Below are 7,696 nucleotides of genomic sequence, written 5' to 3' on the forward strand. Positions count from 1 at the left end.
GGGCGTCAAGTACTACTCGAGTTGCAAGTGCAAGTGCGTCTGAAAAGTGGAACGAGGAAGAGGTTCCAGAAGGAAAAGGAAACGGTGGCGGTGGGGGAATCGTCTCGGTGACTTGAATGGCATTCGGAGGTGGATGATCGAGAGAGCAACCGTAACTACCCAGTCCGAAGCGACCGCAGGAGGAAATCCTGCCTGTTTCCGCTTTTAACAGCTTCCTCGGGGGACATCCATTTCAAAGGGTCGTGAAAAAATTAAAAATTTTTAATTGCTTTTTCTTTCGCTACCTGTATTTGACACGGAAATTTTTAGCCTTGCCAATAAAAGTTCGCTTTTGTTGAAGATGTGAATGATTCGGTCGCTGAAGTCGTAATTAATAAAGTGCTACCGTGATCATACGTGATCTGTGATCATACGTGGAATATTTAATAATCTCCTTTTCCGGTATGAGCTTAAAAAAACTGAGGCGGTAAAATAATCAATGAAAGTTGAGAAAGTACGAAATATTAACAGCAAATATTTCATATTAGACTAAAATATATCGAAAAATATCTTAAATCCTAACTTATCGACGTGTCCTTAATTAGTGCTCTCACATGGTGATCATAATATTAATTCTTAAATCATCTGCGTTCTCCTATCCCGCACTCGTTCATTAGCTGGAGCTAAACTGTTTTTAAGCATTTTAAAGGAACTTTGCGATGGAATTTATCTCCGTGTACTAAAATATATTGTTAATTAGAGCTTCACTGGAGCAGAAAAATTCTCTAGATATACATACATGTTTTCCGGATGAAATAAAAAAATACTAATCATATGACAGCTTAGAAACCGTAACAGTCCAATCTCATCATCCTAAATATATATCTTTTACATCTACATCCATAGATAGCACGCAAGCCGTCGAAGGGGATTGTGGGGGCGGATGTTATGTCACCATCCATTTTTGTATGAATATAGTATGCACTTATATATATATACACGAGTGTGTGTGTGTATATATATATATATATAGTGCTTGCTGTTACTCAAATTCATTATCAGCTCCTTGAACATTTTACTTCACCATGACGGAACTTCAGGGATAAAATTTCAACTCACGAGCAGGCCTCCATCCTCAGGGTTTGCGTGTAGAGGTCGTCAACGTTCACGATGAACTTCCAGACGCCGCTCTTGGTCATTGCCTTCTGTGGCCTGGCCGTTGGCAGCACCTCACTTGGGCAGACGGAGAATTCTTCTTGGCTGCTGACGGGATTGCTCTCCGATGGACCTCCAGTCCTTAGGTCGTTCGCGAGCAATGCCTCCGCGAAGCCTTTCTTCTGTCGAATGCCGTTCAGAATTGCTTCCCTGTAAATTTAATTTAATAGTGGCTTATATTTTTTAACCTTTATGGACGAACATTCTCGTTGCCCATGTTCAGTTTTTCCAATGCATGCATTTATTCCAACCAAACATGTGAGTATCATTGAGGTTATTCATACACATATCCATGTGTAAATATGCATATATGTACAAATATATGTATGTATGATTAACGACCAACTGTCATGCATAGAATTCCTTGAGCTTACAAAAAAAACACCATTTACAGTTAAGAGTTACGCCCCTTTGACGTTTTCTTCCATGTGAAAATGTACAAACAATGTTATTTTTTTACATTTTCTAGAAAGGGATCATTAATTATGGATAAGGTATTTTCAATAAACAGCAGTCAATTAATAAATGAAATGGTTTCAGGAGTTATTTTGTGAAAGTGATATATTCACAGGAATAAATGACATGGTACTTTTTATACCTGTTTATTCAAATAAATATGCCCTCTTTCACCTTAATTAGTCATCTACTGTCCAGAAGATGTCTTAGTATGATGAAACCAGCTGCATTTATTTAAAAAAACAGTGGAAAAGTACAATGCCTGTTACTTCTTTGGATATGTTTGATTAATTTAACAAGGGTAATATTTATTTTTAAAGAAAAACTTGCTATTATTATATGAACTCCTTTGGTAGAAAAATTAGGCAGTTAGTGCTCTATTTTTTCTGGTCATTAACATAAAGTAGTCTTGAAGAGGAAGTTAAAAAAGATATTTTAATTAATTATAAAGATGCGTATTATACATCTATATATGTCCATAATCAAAGGATAAGTCTGTCATTAATTGTGATTATATCGAAATAAGTATTCAATGGTTATCTGTTGAAAAGGTAGGATGGATGATCTGCCAATGAAAAGGAAGCAGGGGAAAAATTAAGAAACTAGAAGCGCTCGGGTTTACTTATAGTTGCTCATATAGCTAGCTAGGAACCTATTTGAATCGAATTGTTCGATAGTATGCTGAAAATAATTAGAATGAATGAGGTTTTAATGTTCTTATTACCCCCGCTCAACTATCCATCACAGTTATGGGAAGGTTAAATATATAATATATAACATTTATTGCTTTATGGACTTACAACTTGTTTCTTTATGAATATTGAAAAAAATTCTTGGTCATCAAAAACTCTTACACCATATTACATGCATAATAAATCATGTATGCAGGTGCCAAAATCACAAGATAATAAACTGAATGTTTTGAAACTTCATATTGAGATGCATGAACTCCACTTCAGTTTTTTGTGTCATAGTTCATGAGTACTCTGCATTCTGCAATGAGCAAATGTATTTGTTGTAAATACGGTATTAGTTTTGATGATCTCACACCAGCGAATGAATCGAATTGATGAAAATATTTATGAGTTGTAATTTGCAGCATAACTATCAGAGCTTCCATTCATTCTATCATAATGGAAATAATGAAATATGATTGGCTCCAGGTATGTGCTCATAGAAAATGATAGGATAATATCTTTCAAATCTATTGTAATATATTTATTCGATTAGCCGACAGATGCAGTCTAAGTGACCGGGAAAATTTGTTGAAAAAGAAGAGGTAGCTATTGTGGATGCAACTGTTTACACGTGTCGTCATCGTCAATGTAAAAGAAATGTGGCACTTGTGGATCAGCCTAATTCTCGAGTTTGAAAATCCATTTAAAAGCCTTAGTAATTTGCTGGAATTTCTAATTTCAATATATTTTATATGATACTCATTATTTGCTTAAATACCACAAGGTATAACTTTGAACTTGGCATTATTTTATTTTTGAACTCATTTTGAAAGGTTTTGTGAATTAAATGTCAAGAACCAAACTGCTGTCGATTGATTCATGCTTACATTTGAAATCGGATATTCTCCAGTCGTAAGTGCTCGTGGCACACTTTAACCACGCAACTCAGGACGAGGTAGAGGAAAGCATATTTGTGCTTGTCAATTATCGACTAAAGCACACACAAGCTTTTGTTTGCTTACTACGTAACAGAAAAAGAGAAAATTTGAAGGAAAACTATTCTCCGCGCTCTAGTTTACGAGAGTGATAAACGGCAGGGAAACAATGGAAGTAGTTTCATATTTTACGGTTTAGAGAACATATTTTTCAGTAACATTTTCACACATCCTGCTTATTAACACGAAATGACATTTCTCACTGTCTCATTACCTAATTATCTAGGTCAAAATGGTGCATGTGGCAGTGGTAATAATTATTATTACTTATATATAAGTAATAGGATGCCTCCATTGAATGGAATAATACCTATAAATATTTCTGTCCATTAAATACATATATCTGTACGCTTCCTGTAGACGTTCTCAGGGCTATACATTACAGAACTATTACTCCACTTGAAGGAAAGTAATGCATATGCATTCTGGGGTGTTCAGCACTCATTATTTGGAGCTTACGTTACCAAAATAATTTTATCGTGAGAGCTATAGACTGATTATGCTATAAAATTCCTGAAATCACAATGTTTGCAGAAAACCTATGCAATATCAAATAATTTTGGACGTCTGCACCAGGCCTAGCGCAAAATATTAAGTTTCTACTATGATCAAAATTGGTTTTTTATTGGGGATATTTGTGACCAAAAGATGGTCGAATGGTGATTATTACAAGACTACGGAAAACGTACAATGCAAGTTGTTGGCCTCCAAGTAAATATGTCTGTGTAGACTTATTTTATAGGTAAAAGAAATATGAAAATCCACTTCACAAATAACTGGTATCAAACTTATTTTTTTAGTTGGAAAAAGGCACAAAACCGAGTACGGAAGCTTAAATTTTGAAAAGTAGTTGCTATAGATGTATATTTTGACGCACTAAGACGTTGGCTACAGAAATAATTTCTGCCGTCCATAATCGACCATTATAATGAGTCAATCCTGTGCATCTCTGAGAGCCGCGTCGCTCTAAAATTAAGGCTTGCACTCCCTGGGTATATTGATTTCTTCATAAATATATATAGGAAGACGAGAATCAGTCGATAACTGAAATATTTATGCAGAAATAATATGATAATGCATCACTTTCATTGATCACCAAAATTCCAAAGAATTGATCTTAAGGGGTAGAGTTGAACATAATTGATCCGCAGTGAGTGGTCAATTACAATGATAGAATTTGTGCAAGCACCATTTTCAACTCTTACTTGACTCTTAACCAGTGGTCAAAAATGAGGTTTTGTTTTTTAGCATTCTGGATAATAATATCAGACACAGTCACCTTAGCTGCTATTTATTATTTTTTCAACTTTAGCCGCATATATATAATAATTAATATATTTAAATTATTTTCATTAAACCAGTTCCAAAAATAAAACCATTAGAACTTATCTTTCACGGAAATAAAAATTGCAGCTTTGTTATTTCCACTTAATATTCTAATCTTACGACCCTGGTTTCAATACTTAGTATCTTGTGTCTTCCGGAAAGAATCAAAACACCACATTCGAAGTATACCTAATCTCACACGGTTCTGAAGTGAAAATTTGATTGGGTGTTACCCGAGGTAATTTTTAAAAAATTTTAATTAACCACTTTATCTCAAAATTTGCTTAACTGCCATAAATGAAAAATTTCTTTCCACATACATGTATGTTAATATGAGCATGCGCTTATGTATGTCAGTGTGTGGTGTCTCAAGTTTGACGATGCAACAAAACATAAAACAGAATAAAGGGCACTGTGTCATTTTGTATTTTTTTCTGATTGCCGTGCTCTTTAACAAACTTATTTACTACATTTATTAAATAAACATGAACATTTTTTACGTATGAGTGTATGTATACATGCGTTTAATTATTCAGTTGAGATGTTCAATGACCTAATTATAAATTTATAAAAGAGAATATTTATGGAAAATACCGAAAAAAGATGGATAAAACAGCAGATTCCTAGACGACAGTCAAATAATTAAGAAGAGGTGAAGTAGAGTAGAGATCTGAGATTAAAAATACGTAACATCACTAATATCTCACCTGGGATAATAATCCACCGACAAGCACACAGTTGGTCCGAAATATCTGCAACCGGCTTGTGCCTGGAGGTGATTCTTGAATCCCTCATTGCCTATGCTCCCGAAGAGATTCTTGTGCGAGGATCCCGAAGATGGCCTAATTTTATCCCTCCCTCCCATGATCACGCGTCTGGAAGACTGGGAGGATTGTCGGACGACCTTTTCGTACGGCTTCGGTGGGCGCAGGTTTGGTGGTGGACCTAGAGAACGGGAAGGCTTAGTCATCATAACGGAAGTCTTGTGTTACCTACGCCACACACGCACATGTTAACTCGAAAAATACGACTTTTTTCGGAATGTCCCCCGGAGAATGGGGTCATCAGCCGTTCAAGCATCATGCCGGGAAACATGAACTTATGAGTGTCGTGACCTTCTCCTGTGTGTACTCATTCACCTTGGGGCACACTGAGTAAATTTAATCCTTCTTTTGGCCAGAGAAGCGCGGGTTTACGTGAAATCTCAGCTGGATAATAGAAAGTCATACATCCAGGAGAAACTTGCATCGTTAAAATCTCCGAGTTTATCTGTCAGCTTCGCCGTGCAACTTAAGAAATTATTTGAGCGCAGCCTTGTTAGTTTTGTGAATATGTACCGTGGGGCTATTCGGCTAGAAGACATGTTTATGTGGCCAAGCTTTGTTGAACTATTGTCGATGGCTGCTAAAAAATTTGGCCTAAAATCCACAGATATTGGTCATCAATTTATTGCCCAAATCTTTGAAAGCTTTGTATTAATCTTTCTATAGATATTTTCAATCATGTTAAAATTGGAGAACGTAGTATATAGACTACTGGTGTAGGATCAGTTGAATGCCAAAATTCTTCAACAAAATTGATTTCCCTTGAAGACACAACTTCCATAGAGTGAGTGCTATTCACACGCTTTGATGTTGAACTACGACGCACTCTTCCAAACTGCATCCTTGATGTAATTTTTAATGTGATCAGTTGTAAATGGTAATTGTTTATTTAAAAAAAATTATTTGTGGGTTCAACGATATTAGAATCACTATTGATGGATGCTCTCCTGAATATATCACGAATTTAAGAAAGATATATACGAACATTTTTTAACTCAGATAAGTAATCCTGTGTGCCCAGGATGCACGCGATCGCGATCTCACGGAATACTTTAAGATGTTCTCTTTATGTTCCATGCAGAAGAACTTCAACTTCCTGAAACATTCCATGTTAACTAAAGTCCTTAGAATTAATTACCTTAGATTATTTTTAGTATTTCTTCTCAACCCCGATTGGTGTTTTCACATATTGGCCTGATTTTTGTAAGACATCGGACGACGGATCCCTTAATTCCTTTCCTTAAATGTAGAGTAATGCAAACACTGGAATTTTCACCAACACTTTCATTTTTCCATCACAATTTTTTAGACTCTCCGGTGTTACAACTGCATAAAATATTCGCTGTGAAAATAACCTCACCTTCCGACAGTTCATCACGATACCCATCGCTACAAATGTGAGGCAGAACACATCGTTTCGAATCGCGATTGATCAAAATAGTACCTTATTCTTTATGCAACTTTTGAAATCTTCGTGAGGTCAAAATTTACGTTGAAAGGGCTCCTTTAAAAAGCGCTTCCAGGTAGTCATTAATAGACATAAATTTAGTTGCAAAATAATATTTAGGTGTGACACGAAGACTAATTATACCGTTTCCTTTCGAAGTGATCACAGAGTGCCTCCTGTTGTTCCCGGGGGGCGGCGATAGGCGCCTCAGCGGGGTCGTCGTCGACCGCGTCGTACTCCCGCTGCTCCTTCTCAGGTCTCCCGAGGGAAGTCCCAAGCGATTTTGGAAGACCCTCCCCTGGAAATAAAATGGGTTCAGGCGTTGAGAAATCAAAGCAGGTTCAACAATCAAATGCCAAAAATTACAGAGAACTTCAAGATGTTCATTCGCACTGAATGTAGAATGCGCGTGTACACGTATTGATCGAAAGAAAAATATGCGTTCCCTCATTCTATGGGTAAGACTAAGATTATTGATGATTTCTCACCACCTCCTTAGAATTATAGCAACACGTTTCCCACACCATCTCCTCACATTTCATTAATGCCGAATTCATCTTAATCATGTGTGAAGAGATAAATATTGCCGGCTTTCAATTGAATCCCGTTCAAAGTAAACCATGAAAAGTTATACCTTCGTAGTCGCCGCTATTTTTTGACGAGGCCGTAATGCATTTGTTGCTAATTAAAGTGAGTCGTTCGGTGGTGAATGAAGCCATCTTCTGCTGTCATTAATTGCTCACAAAACATTTTGCCCATTCCCAGCAATTATTAAAG

At 36.3% G+C, this 7,696-nt stretch overlaps 1 long non-coding RNA gene across 1 annotated transcript; it reads right to left on the bottom strand.

Moving 5' to 3' along the window:
* Nucleotides 1-1,210: 1,210 nt before the first annotated feature.
* On the bottom strand, nucleotides 1,211-7,127 carry LOC139694408 (uncharacterized). The gene is made up of 3 exons (XR_011702131.1): nucleotides 7,064-7,127; nucleotides 5,356-5,593; nucleotides 1,211-1,344 (listed from the first exon to the last, which is right to left on the bottom strand). It is a non-coding gene; the product is annotated as an uncharacterized lncRNA (long non-coding RNA).
* Nucleotides 7,128-7,696: the final 569 nt, after the last annotated feature.

Source organism: Hetaerina americana, unplaced genomic scaffold (assembly GCF_022747635.1).
Source record: "Hetaerina americana unplaced genomic scaffold, ioHetAmer1.1.p SCAF_5, whole genome shotgun sequence".
Taxonomy (NCBI): domain Eukaryota; kingdom Metazoa; phylum Arthropoda; class Insecta; order Odonata; family Calopterygidae; genus Hetaerina; species Hetaerina americana.